This window comes from Rhagoletis zephyria, unplaced genomic scaffold (genome assembly GCF_001687245.7).
Source record: "Rhagoletis zephyria isolate East Lansing unplaced genomic scaffold, Rhagoletis_zephyria_1.1 Rzeph_scaffold_03098, whole genome shotgun sequence".
Taxonomy (NCBI): domain Eukaryota; kingdom Metazoa; phylum Arthropoda; class Insecta; order Diptera; family Tephritidae; genus Rhagoletis; species Rhagoletis zephyria.
The window spans coordinates 51105-60560 of record NW_016160182.1 but is presented as its reverse complement, the minus strand read 5'-3'; the positions used below and the strand labels follow the sequence as shown (position 1 = coordinate 60560).

The following is a 9456-nucleotide window of genomic DNA, read 5'->3' as shown; positions in this document are numbered from 1 at the left end:
CCTTAGTGTAACACCTTTCGAGGAGGTCACAAACCAGCTATTACGGCTCTTAGCTCCCTAATGATTCTCAAACGAATGAACGATGAAGGACTATTTGGTCTTCTTATCGACCGCAGCGGAATACTACTCTACCAAGCTCATTTGGGTTCCGGATCATAGCGAAATCGCTGTAAACTTTATGGCCGGTGAGCTAGCAAGGCAGGGAACCCTTGAGGAAGTACTGCCGTATTGAGCGAAAGTCTGGGTGCTCCTCAGACCTCGTCTATGGTCTATTCCTGCACAGATTGGTGTTTGGTCAGCTCAGTGTGCGCTAGACGAAGACCTTGGAATGCAAAATAGTTAAATCGATCGGAGGCAATCCAGTGAGCTCTTAAGACTAAGCAAATTACACCTTTCGCTTTTGATCGGAGTTCTAACTGGTCATTGTGTGATAGGTAAGCGAGCGGTAAGGCTGAATAACATCGATGACCGTTGCTGCACCAGCTGCATGAAGGGCGGTGAGGTGGAATCATCTCAACACCTGCTGCTCTGGTTACCTGCCGTTGCGAGTCAAAGGTTCTAGCACCTATGGTCGCTCTTTTCCCACTCTCCCTGTGCGCTTTCGGGAATGGATATCAGTAGCTTGAGGATCCTCGTAGTTAGCATGGAGGGTTTTTTCTTATAACTTAGGTGTCATCACGCTGTTCTTCCCCCTCGCTTCCTCTGATTCTACTACACTCCTCTGATACTTTTACCCTTCCTGACGTCCTCCTGACAAATGCTATTTTAAGCAGAAAACTTTTGTATGGGGCCATCCAGAAATGAAAACTACGATCATCCAGCATTTTATTTATTAACTAGAACTAGTTCAAAACCAGCATACTTCTCCCCATAGCAGGTTCAATACAAGGTTTTTTAGTATGCATAGTATGTATGTAAATATATACATATGCATATAATATATATGTATGTGCTAAGGTATGCTACCTATATGGTGAATATGTAATTAGAACTCCGGTAGTTGTCTGATTATAGTTCTTTGCGCCACAAGCTGATTATTTATCAGCAGCAAAAAGGTGTTAACTTCAACAGCGTTTTAAATTAACGGAGCAAATAACATTTTACTTAAGTAGTACATACATATTTACATACTAAAACCATTAACTTTGTATGTGATACCTTGTATATACATATGTATGTATGTTGTACATATCTACCTCCATAATACCTCTATGTATAAATGTATGTATGTATGTATGTATAAGAATATATATTAACACTTGACTAAATACACATTTATGCACAAATACAGTTTTATAACAAAACAACTGTGTTTAAAGAACAAGTACATATGTATGTAGTAGGCAAGAAAAAACGACCAACACAACCAACAACAACAAAAGCTAAACTAAACTAATGTTAGCTTTTTGTAAAGTACAACAAAAACAAACCAAGCGAACGATTGAACCTTAGACCTTTTTTTAACCGGCTGTCGTGCTTTGCTCTTCCCAACTCCTTGGTTCTTACGTTTCCCTAATGCTCGTTTCCTCACTTATCATTCCAGTTTTGAAGTGGAATAGTACATAGCTGCATACAAACATATGTATGTACATACATATTTATTACATAGAGGAAGCCAAGTTGAAGTTGAAGTTTAAACCGCTTTCGTATAACCTCGAGCTTACGAGTCTACTAAATATGTACGGTGACGAAAACATAAATAGGGATGCGACATTTTAACAAGTTTTGGATACTATTCTTTTCTTTATTTAATGTTTACTAGTTTTTTATGAAAGTATAGCGCGTTATCTAACAAAAACCATGTAAGTCCGAATTTCAAGCGTTGTGCAAATATTAGGGAAAATTCGATGAATTTCAACAAAATTGCAGCAAAGTTGTAAACTTTTTAAACAAAATTTTTAGAAAAAATCTTAAAATGCAATTTTATTGCCTTGATATTAGTTTTTAGTATAATAAAGTGCAAGTTTGAAGAGGCTAGGGCTTAATGTTGTTTTTTGGCAATTTTTTTGTTGACGGTGTTACACATTTTTTCCATAGAGAAAAAGACCTAACTACTTCAAGCTTGCACTTTAATATACAAAAATTGAATCCGCTAAAAAACTGCATATTCAAAACTAAGAAATATAATTACAAATTTAGAAATTTTGATGAAACTTTTTCGATTTTTCCAAATTTTTGTACAAAGTTTGAGATTCGGCCTTAAATGGTTTTCGCGCTATATTTACTTCCACGAAAAAATAATAAACATTAAATAAATAAAAGAAAAATAGTAAAAACTTGTTAAAATGTCGCGTCCCTACTTACATATGTTTTCGCCACTGTATGTACCTACTTATAAGTAGTATGCAAAAACCAAAAACAATGCATAGCACAATAAAAAGAGAGAGAAGGCAGTTAAAACGTAAAACCAGAACAACAACAAGGGAAGACTTAAAAGAAAGGAAGACACACAGACAGTTAAGTGAGTCAGTCAGCTGCGAGCTGTTTAAAGACAGTTAATTTTTTTATTTTTATTTTTTGTTTATTTCATACTACGAGTTTGTTTGTACTCGTACGAGTGCAAAAAGCAAGGTAAATGAATGTGGAAAGGTCCGCTAATTTGAATTGGGTGCAAAAATACCGACGATTGAGTTGTGAAAATTTGCAAAATTGCAATTTTAGCAAAGCTGTGTCGAGTCGAAGAAAATTTACTATACATACCTTGCTCCACTAAATCTGCGTTCACCCTTGTTTTTCTTTTTTAACTATTCACAATGTTTTGCAAGCTATAATTTTTTTGTTGTTTTTGTACAAAAATATGGTTCATGCTACAAACAAAACCATAACCATATAAATCAAGGCTTCAAACTGTATACAATATTAAGGAAAATTTTATTAATTTTCATCAAAATTTTAAACTTTTTACTCAGATTTTTTACGAAAATTTTTGTGATGCAGTTTTATAGCCCATTGAATTTTAGTACAACAATGTACAAATTTGAGGTGGCTGAGAAATGGCGTTGATTTTTAATAATTTTTTTGCTGGCGGCTCTACGTATTTTCTTCCATATACCTAACAAAACATTCACTCATACCCTGTATGTAGAAAAATGCCTAGAGCCGCCAGCGATTTTAGTTAATTCCAATGATTTGAAAGGTACTCCGCTGAAAAAAAACTGTATTCGTAATCAGAATGCAATCACAAACCGAGCGTATTTAGGAAACCCGACAGTTGCTAGGACAAAGAATTTCAAACGTATGTTAAAGAAAGTCAGAATAACAAGAAATATGCATGTAGAATAGGGTGGTATAAAAACAGTAAAGTCGGAATTGTAATACTCTCACCCCCTAGGATTGTTCTATATCGAAAAAGTTCACCCCTATTTTTTTTATGTTGAAATCAAAAAATATGTAGAAGTCGCTCAAAGCGATCAAAGTTTTCCATGTATTTTTATATGGGAAAAATAAAACTTTTCGTAAAAATGGTATAGAATTCTTGAAAATCAAAATTTTTCGATCGGAAAACTCTGGTTCTCTTCAGTAGACTTTCAATAATAATACCCAATTATTACTTTTTCACATGCATGATAATAACAACCGACAACACGTTATAATTGTAGCGAGTTTGAATCACAGAAGCCTGCCTACCCTTTTCATCCAATTAAAACACGTATTTGGGCAATAAAGGTGGCACGCTCTTGTTACTCACACTCGTTACAATTATAACGTGTTCTCTTTTCTTCTTTTCTGCGTTCTTTGATATGGGATAATTCTTGCTGCTTTTTACGACGAACAGACCTATTGGTTGCCGCTGTGGCTGAGTGGTTAGAGGTGCGTACTAACACTTAGTAGGACCTGGGCTCGAACACTAGCCTAACCTAATGTTTAGCTCAGACGTATAGCTCGTAACGTCACTCCATCCAAAGAGTTTCAAAACCAACATAAGCAAATTCGTCAATAGACATATCGATGGCTGAGTGGAAGATCGATCTATCTAGGCAGCCGCCCTACCTCAGAAAACTTTTCAAGAACGCCCTATCGCAACTGAAAATATATTGGAAATACGTTGAGATAGGGCATTTTTAAAACTTCAGCTGAGAACCGAATTCTGGAATAAGGCCTTCTTCTATCAAATTCTGAGATGGGGCGGTCTTCAACCGAATTCTGAGATAGGGCGTCATAGAAATTTATTCTGAGATAGGGTTTTTCGAACCAGCTGCTGAGTTAGGTCGATCTTCGACTCAACCGTCGATATATAGTATTATTTTTTTTTTAACTCAATATCATCCTACCATATCAATAGCTGTAATCAAAGGTGTAAGCAGAGTAGCCGAACTATGCTCAGGCGACGCCGCTACCAACTATCCAAAACGCTGAAAGGATTTAACAGCTTTTCATGCCAATGTTTTCTTCCAGCGTTTGACGACAAGAAATAAATTACTATAAATTTTAAAAGCCGTTCTTTTGTTAAACAAACGATTTATTTAAAATATGTTTTCGAGTATTTGCATCGTTTTTCCATCAAAGAAACTATTTTCAGATTTTTATTGCCGAAATAACCGATAAAAAAATTATTTTGTTTTGAAATGGCGAGTCAGCTTCTATCTTAAAAAAAAGCTCTACGCACGTTTTATTTTTAGTTTCTCCAATTTGGAATAAGTCCTTTTCAAGATCTTGAAAGAACAATTTTTTCGATCGCCTGCTATAAAGTAAGACAAGTTGATGTTGAAAAAATAAACAAACTTAACATGCAATTTGCAGCTCAAAAGCAAGAAGGTAAAAAAAACACACAAAAAAATTAAGTTCAACAATGAGAGCAATTCCAAGAATCAATTTCAAAGCCATGTATAGTAGAGACAATAATCAGGAGGACGCCGGTAAAGTGCAGAAAACAACAACAACCAAAAAGTAATGGTCATTGCAATGCATTGAACTCGTGAAGGTGAATGCAAAAGTAATCGTAAATAATAAATATTCCTCAGCCATGAATGCAAGAAAAAAGGGTGTCCATAAAAAGTTAATAATGCACTGAATATGTATGAATGCACTAGCAGGAACGCTAATTTATACATTAACTAAAGGGGATTCACGTGTTGTGGCATTTGGCAGATTGCAAGGACAGTCAAATTGATGTACATATGTATATGTAGTATTAGGATGGTCCTTAAAATATCAACAAAAAAATATTTCGTTTGGGGCACTCCGTTATTAAGTTATACGTACGAAACTAAAACATCCACTGAAATTTTAAACTTAAAAAAAATACGTAAGTATATAGGGGTTCGAAAAAACTTTAATATTTTTTAAACGCAAAACTTCGACCATAATTTTTTTCTAATTTTCAAAATTTACGTGGAAGTTTTTATGTTTTACGTAGAACACGATGAAGCTATGTCTCATGATGTTGACATTTTTAAGGACTGCCCTAATATATACTTTTGTATATACCACATATTCTCAATGTACCTATGTACATATGTACATATGTATGTACGGAAATTGTATGTGCATGCATTCCCACATATAGGACTGCAAAAATGAAAGGAAATGCTGCAGTCAGTTGAACATTAGGGTGTTCCTTATCCCATAAAAAGGGATAAAGTAAAATTATATAAAGCAAATGCTGTTTGTAAAACATTTTTAATAAACATTTTTTTAAATGACGAAGACTGAAATCTCAGTTTATTTTGTCCAATACATAGAGTGAGTGCTGTTTTCACTAATTTGTCCAAAATATACCTTGATTACACTATGCGACAGTCAAAATCGGGATGGGATGAAACCAACGGGAAATGTTATATCGGTCAAAAACAAGTTATACGTGTCCCGGCGTTTCGCTGGGTCAACGGCGTTTTATTGAATTTGAAACGCTGGGCGACGCTGGGCACAACTTAGTCCCTTAGAAAAGGTCCTAGCGTATTGGGATACACATAACACTTGAAAAGAAATACCTGTTTGGGCTCGGAAAGGAATTGAAAAGCAGAGCCTTCTCTCGATGTACAAAAATCTCGCTCTACAGAATTTAAAAATTTCAAATATCGTAAAGCAAAAACTTATAAATAATTTTGGCTAAATTTTTTTTGAAAAAAAAGACAAAGCAATTGCTTTTTCTTAAAATTTCAGACCTTTTACTCGATTTATTCAAAAAAAATTCCGACCTCTAACTAAAGTTATGTTAAACAAATATTATTCAATTTAAATTTATTTTTAATTTAGATTTAACAATAAATTTGTTTTCAAAGTTCAAAAATTCAAATTTTTAAAAATTAAAAAAAACGTCTTCTTCGAAGCAGGATCTTTAACATTAAAACATAGCCACAAATATATGTAAGTTTTTGCTTTTTTTAAATTTCAAAATTCTCTAATTTATTTATTTGCCGAATATCTTTAAATATATTTTTTTTTATATACCCCAAGTAACACCTATAAAATGAGACCATTTTTCTAACTACATATAACAGCTTTTGGGGTATTCAAATAATAAACTTCTAAAATTCGTGAAATTGTGGAACGTAAAAAATTTTATTCCGCCTTTGGCAGATATGTTCGATAAAAGAAAAGTACTGGCCAAAATTCAAATCAAATATGGTCGACTCCAATCCATGTCTGTATGTACATATCAACCCTTTGCGCGAAATTATGTGTCAGAAACCAAATTTTACAGAAAAGCGTTTTTTCTAGATACTGTACATTTTTTTTAGTTTTTTTTTTTTATTAAGCAGGTGATGCGTTATGGGATGCAGAACAAATTTGCAGCAAAAAAAACATTTCAAAGAAATTGCACATACGATAATTTCGCGCAAAGGGATCGATATGTAACTCAGCGAATCGACGAAGCAAAATATTTTTTAACATACATAGGTACATCCTTAAATACATACACTGCCGGAACAAAGTATTGGCCCAGCAAATTTTTGACAATATATGCAACAATTTTTGTTCTAAAAATTTTCCGCCAATTTTGTATAAAAAATATGGTTTATTCTACAACAAAAAAAAAAACATAAAAATATAATTCCTAAACTTTGTGCAAAACTCGCGAAAATTCAGCAAATTTTCAACTTTTGGGTATGCAGATTTGTAGCCCAATCAATTTTATTATAATAAAGCATAAGTTTTAGGTAGCTAGGAATTACCGTGGATTTTTAGCAATTTTTTCATGCAGTCTGTTCCATGAAAAAAAAAATCGAAAATACTTTATATGGAAAAATGCAAAACACTTTCAACTAAAAAAAATCTCAAAAATCAATGCGATTTTTTACTAATTCGAACTTGCATTTTTTTAGTACAATTTAATGGGCGGCAAAACTGCATACATACATACATACATACACTCAAAAATACTTATGAACGGCATTTAGGAAAATATTGAATTTTCATGGTACGTATGGATGTATTTAGGTCGGCGATGACCACAGTAAACGTTCACTCCATACGCGTCCGTATAAAATCTACAGAGAGCATAAAAAGCTCCTCCCGAGGGATATGTTTTAATTATGACTGATACACCCTAATGTGCATACATATGTAAATATGTATGTATGCTTGCACATGTATGTATGCGCATAAATATGAACATAACCGAGCCAGACTCCATTGAAAGATCCAAAATGAGACGCTAAACAAGTTGAACACGTTTTAGGGAGTTTTCCCGTTTTTGTGCGCCATAACCATTATACCTGTGGTCGTAAGCAATAAACGCCTAAGTCGACTTAAGAAAGAATTGACTTATATATGCGCTATCGTATTCTCCAACTACTATTCCATGCGTGTGAGAAATCCCCATCTCGCCAGCTAGGCTACTTAAAAAGTTATAGATGAAAATTTATTGATTTCCCCATAAGGCTAACAGTACACTGCAAATGTTTAGAACGTTTTTTCTCGAAATCAGGTTTTTCGACTTGGGCGGTTATTGCTTATGGCCACAGATATTATTTTGCAGTACATTGCAAGATCGCATAGAGATTTGGATTCACTGACACATACATACATACATACATATGTAAATAAGTGGCTATGTGTGCTGTGCAGATATGCTTACATACATATGTACACATATATATTTAAGCTTGACCCCCAATAATAGCTTTTCCTTCTTTCCTTTACCTTTTATGTTTTAGCTGCTTCTCGCTCAGTGATTCCGATTGTCTCAAGCAGGATCCAACACAGAACTTTTAGCCATGTTGTAAGAAAAATTTAACGCGACACTAACAACAATTTGATTCAGCACCCCAATTACGTTGGTTTCATCAATTCAACACGCAAATGCAATTTTACTCCCTTTCAGGTGGGGATTTTTTTTTCTTATTTCGTCACTACTTTTTTTTTATTCAAATCCTCACTTGTTTTGTACTTCTTAATTTTTCTCTTCCCTTTCTGAGTGTGTTTTTTTCAACGTTTTCGAAGCCTTTTTTCCCAACCCGCGCACAGAACAACGAACAAAATACTATAAAGCTGATGCCAGATAAAACTTTGTAGCTTTGCGTGACATTTATAAATTTGCCAGCAAAGCGCCAGACGCAAAAGGTATGCCACAATGAACGCCAAGAAATCAATTTTGCACTGCTTTTTTACTCGTCAAAATTGCTGTGGATTTAAGATATTTTGCTTTAAAATTATCAGCAATGTAATTGAGTTTTATGTTTCAGCATGAATACTCGAATTTGGACGAAACAAAATAAATATTAAACCGGCTGATTGTCAAAGCGCGCAAAAAGATGGGAGTTGGCCATCTTTTCGCTTCGCGCTGCAGCTTCAATGATCTATGTGGCATGCTTTGTGCATTTTCATACAATTCATCTTAGCTGTCAAAGCGAATCTGTCACGTAAAGCGAAGCAAACGTTTTATGTGGCATCAGCTTAAGCGCGTCTCAAATTTGAATTTTAAATCGGATGTACTGACGCACAAGTACGAATACGTACGCTCTCATGCACAAAAAAGGCCGTTGCATATGATATGGCGTTGACGCCAACAACAACAACAACAGCACATGAAATGCATGGCAGCTGTGTAGTTGGCAACGAAAAAAAAAACAAAAAAAACACTAAAAATGTTAAAACAATTTGTTTTATATGCAAAAATTTTTTGTTTGTAAATAATAAAAAAAAAGCACAAAAGCACACGGGCGCTCACTTTACCGTCTTGAAGTTAACGTTTTAACACTCAGAATCGCACTGAAGCAGAACTTGCCGGTGGCGTTCACTTCCAGCTGCTTGGCCACAGAGTCGCCGCCACACCAACACAACCAGAGTCGTCGGAGCAGCAGCAACGGCTTTCGTCAAAAGTCAAACGACTTTCGTCACGCAAAGCGGGGAAGCAAATTGGCGCCGGTTACTTGTAGCTGTGGAGCTGAATGCAGCGAGAGGAAAACGTCTTATTATCAGTGCCACTGCATTGGACGCTCTTTTTCCGGAATACATACTTAGTAGTATATGCTTAAGTATAGCGGGAGAGTAATATTTATTTGCAAGCCCCAA

The 9456-nt window shown here is 34.8% G+C and overlaps 1 long non-coding RNA gene across 1 annotated transcript; it reads right to left on the bottom strand.

Moving 5' to 3' along the window:
- Window positions 1-508: 508 nt before the first annotated feature.
- Window positions 509-9456, bottom strand: LOC108368404 (uncharacterized). Its single transcript, XR_001848361.1, has 4 exons — window positions 8902-9456; window positions 8086-8425; window positions 6439-6440; window positions 509-520 (listed from the first exon to the last, which is right to left on the bottom strand). It is a non-coding gene; the product is annotated as an uncharacterized LOC108368404 (long non-coding RNA).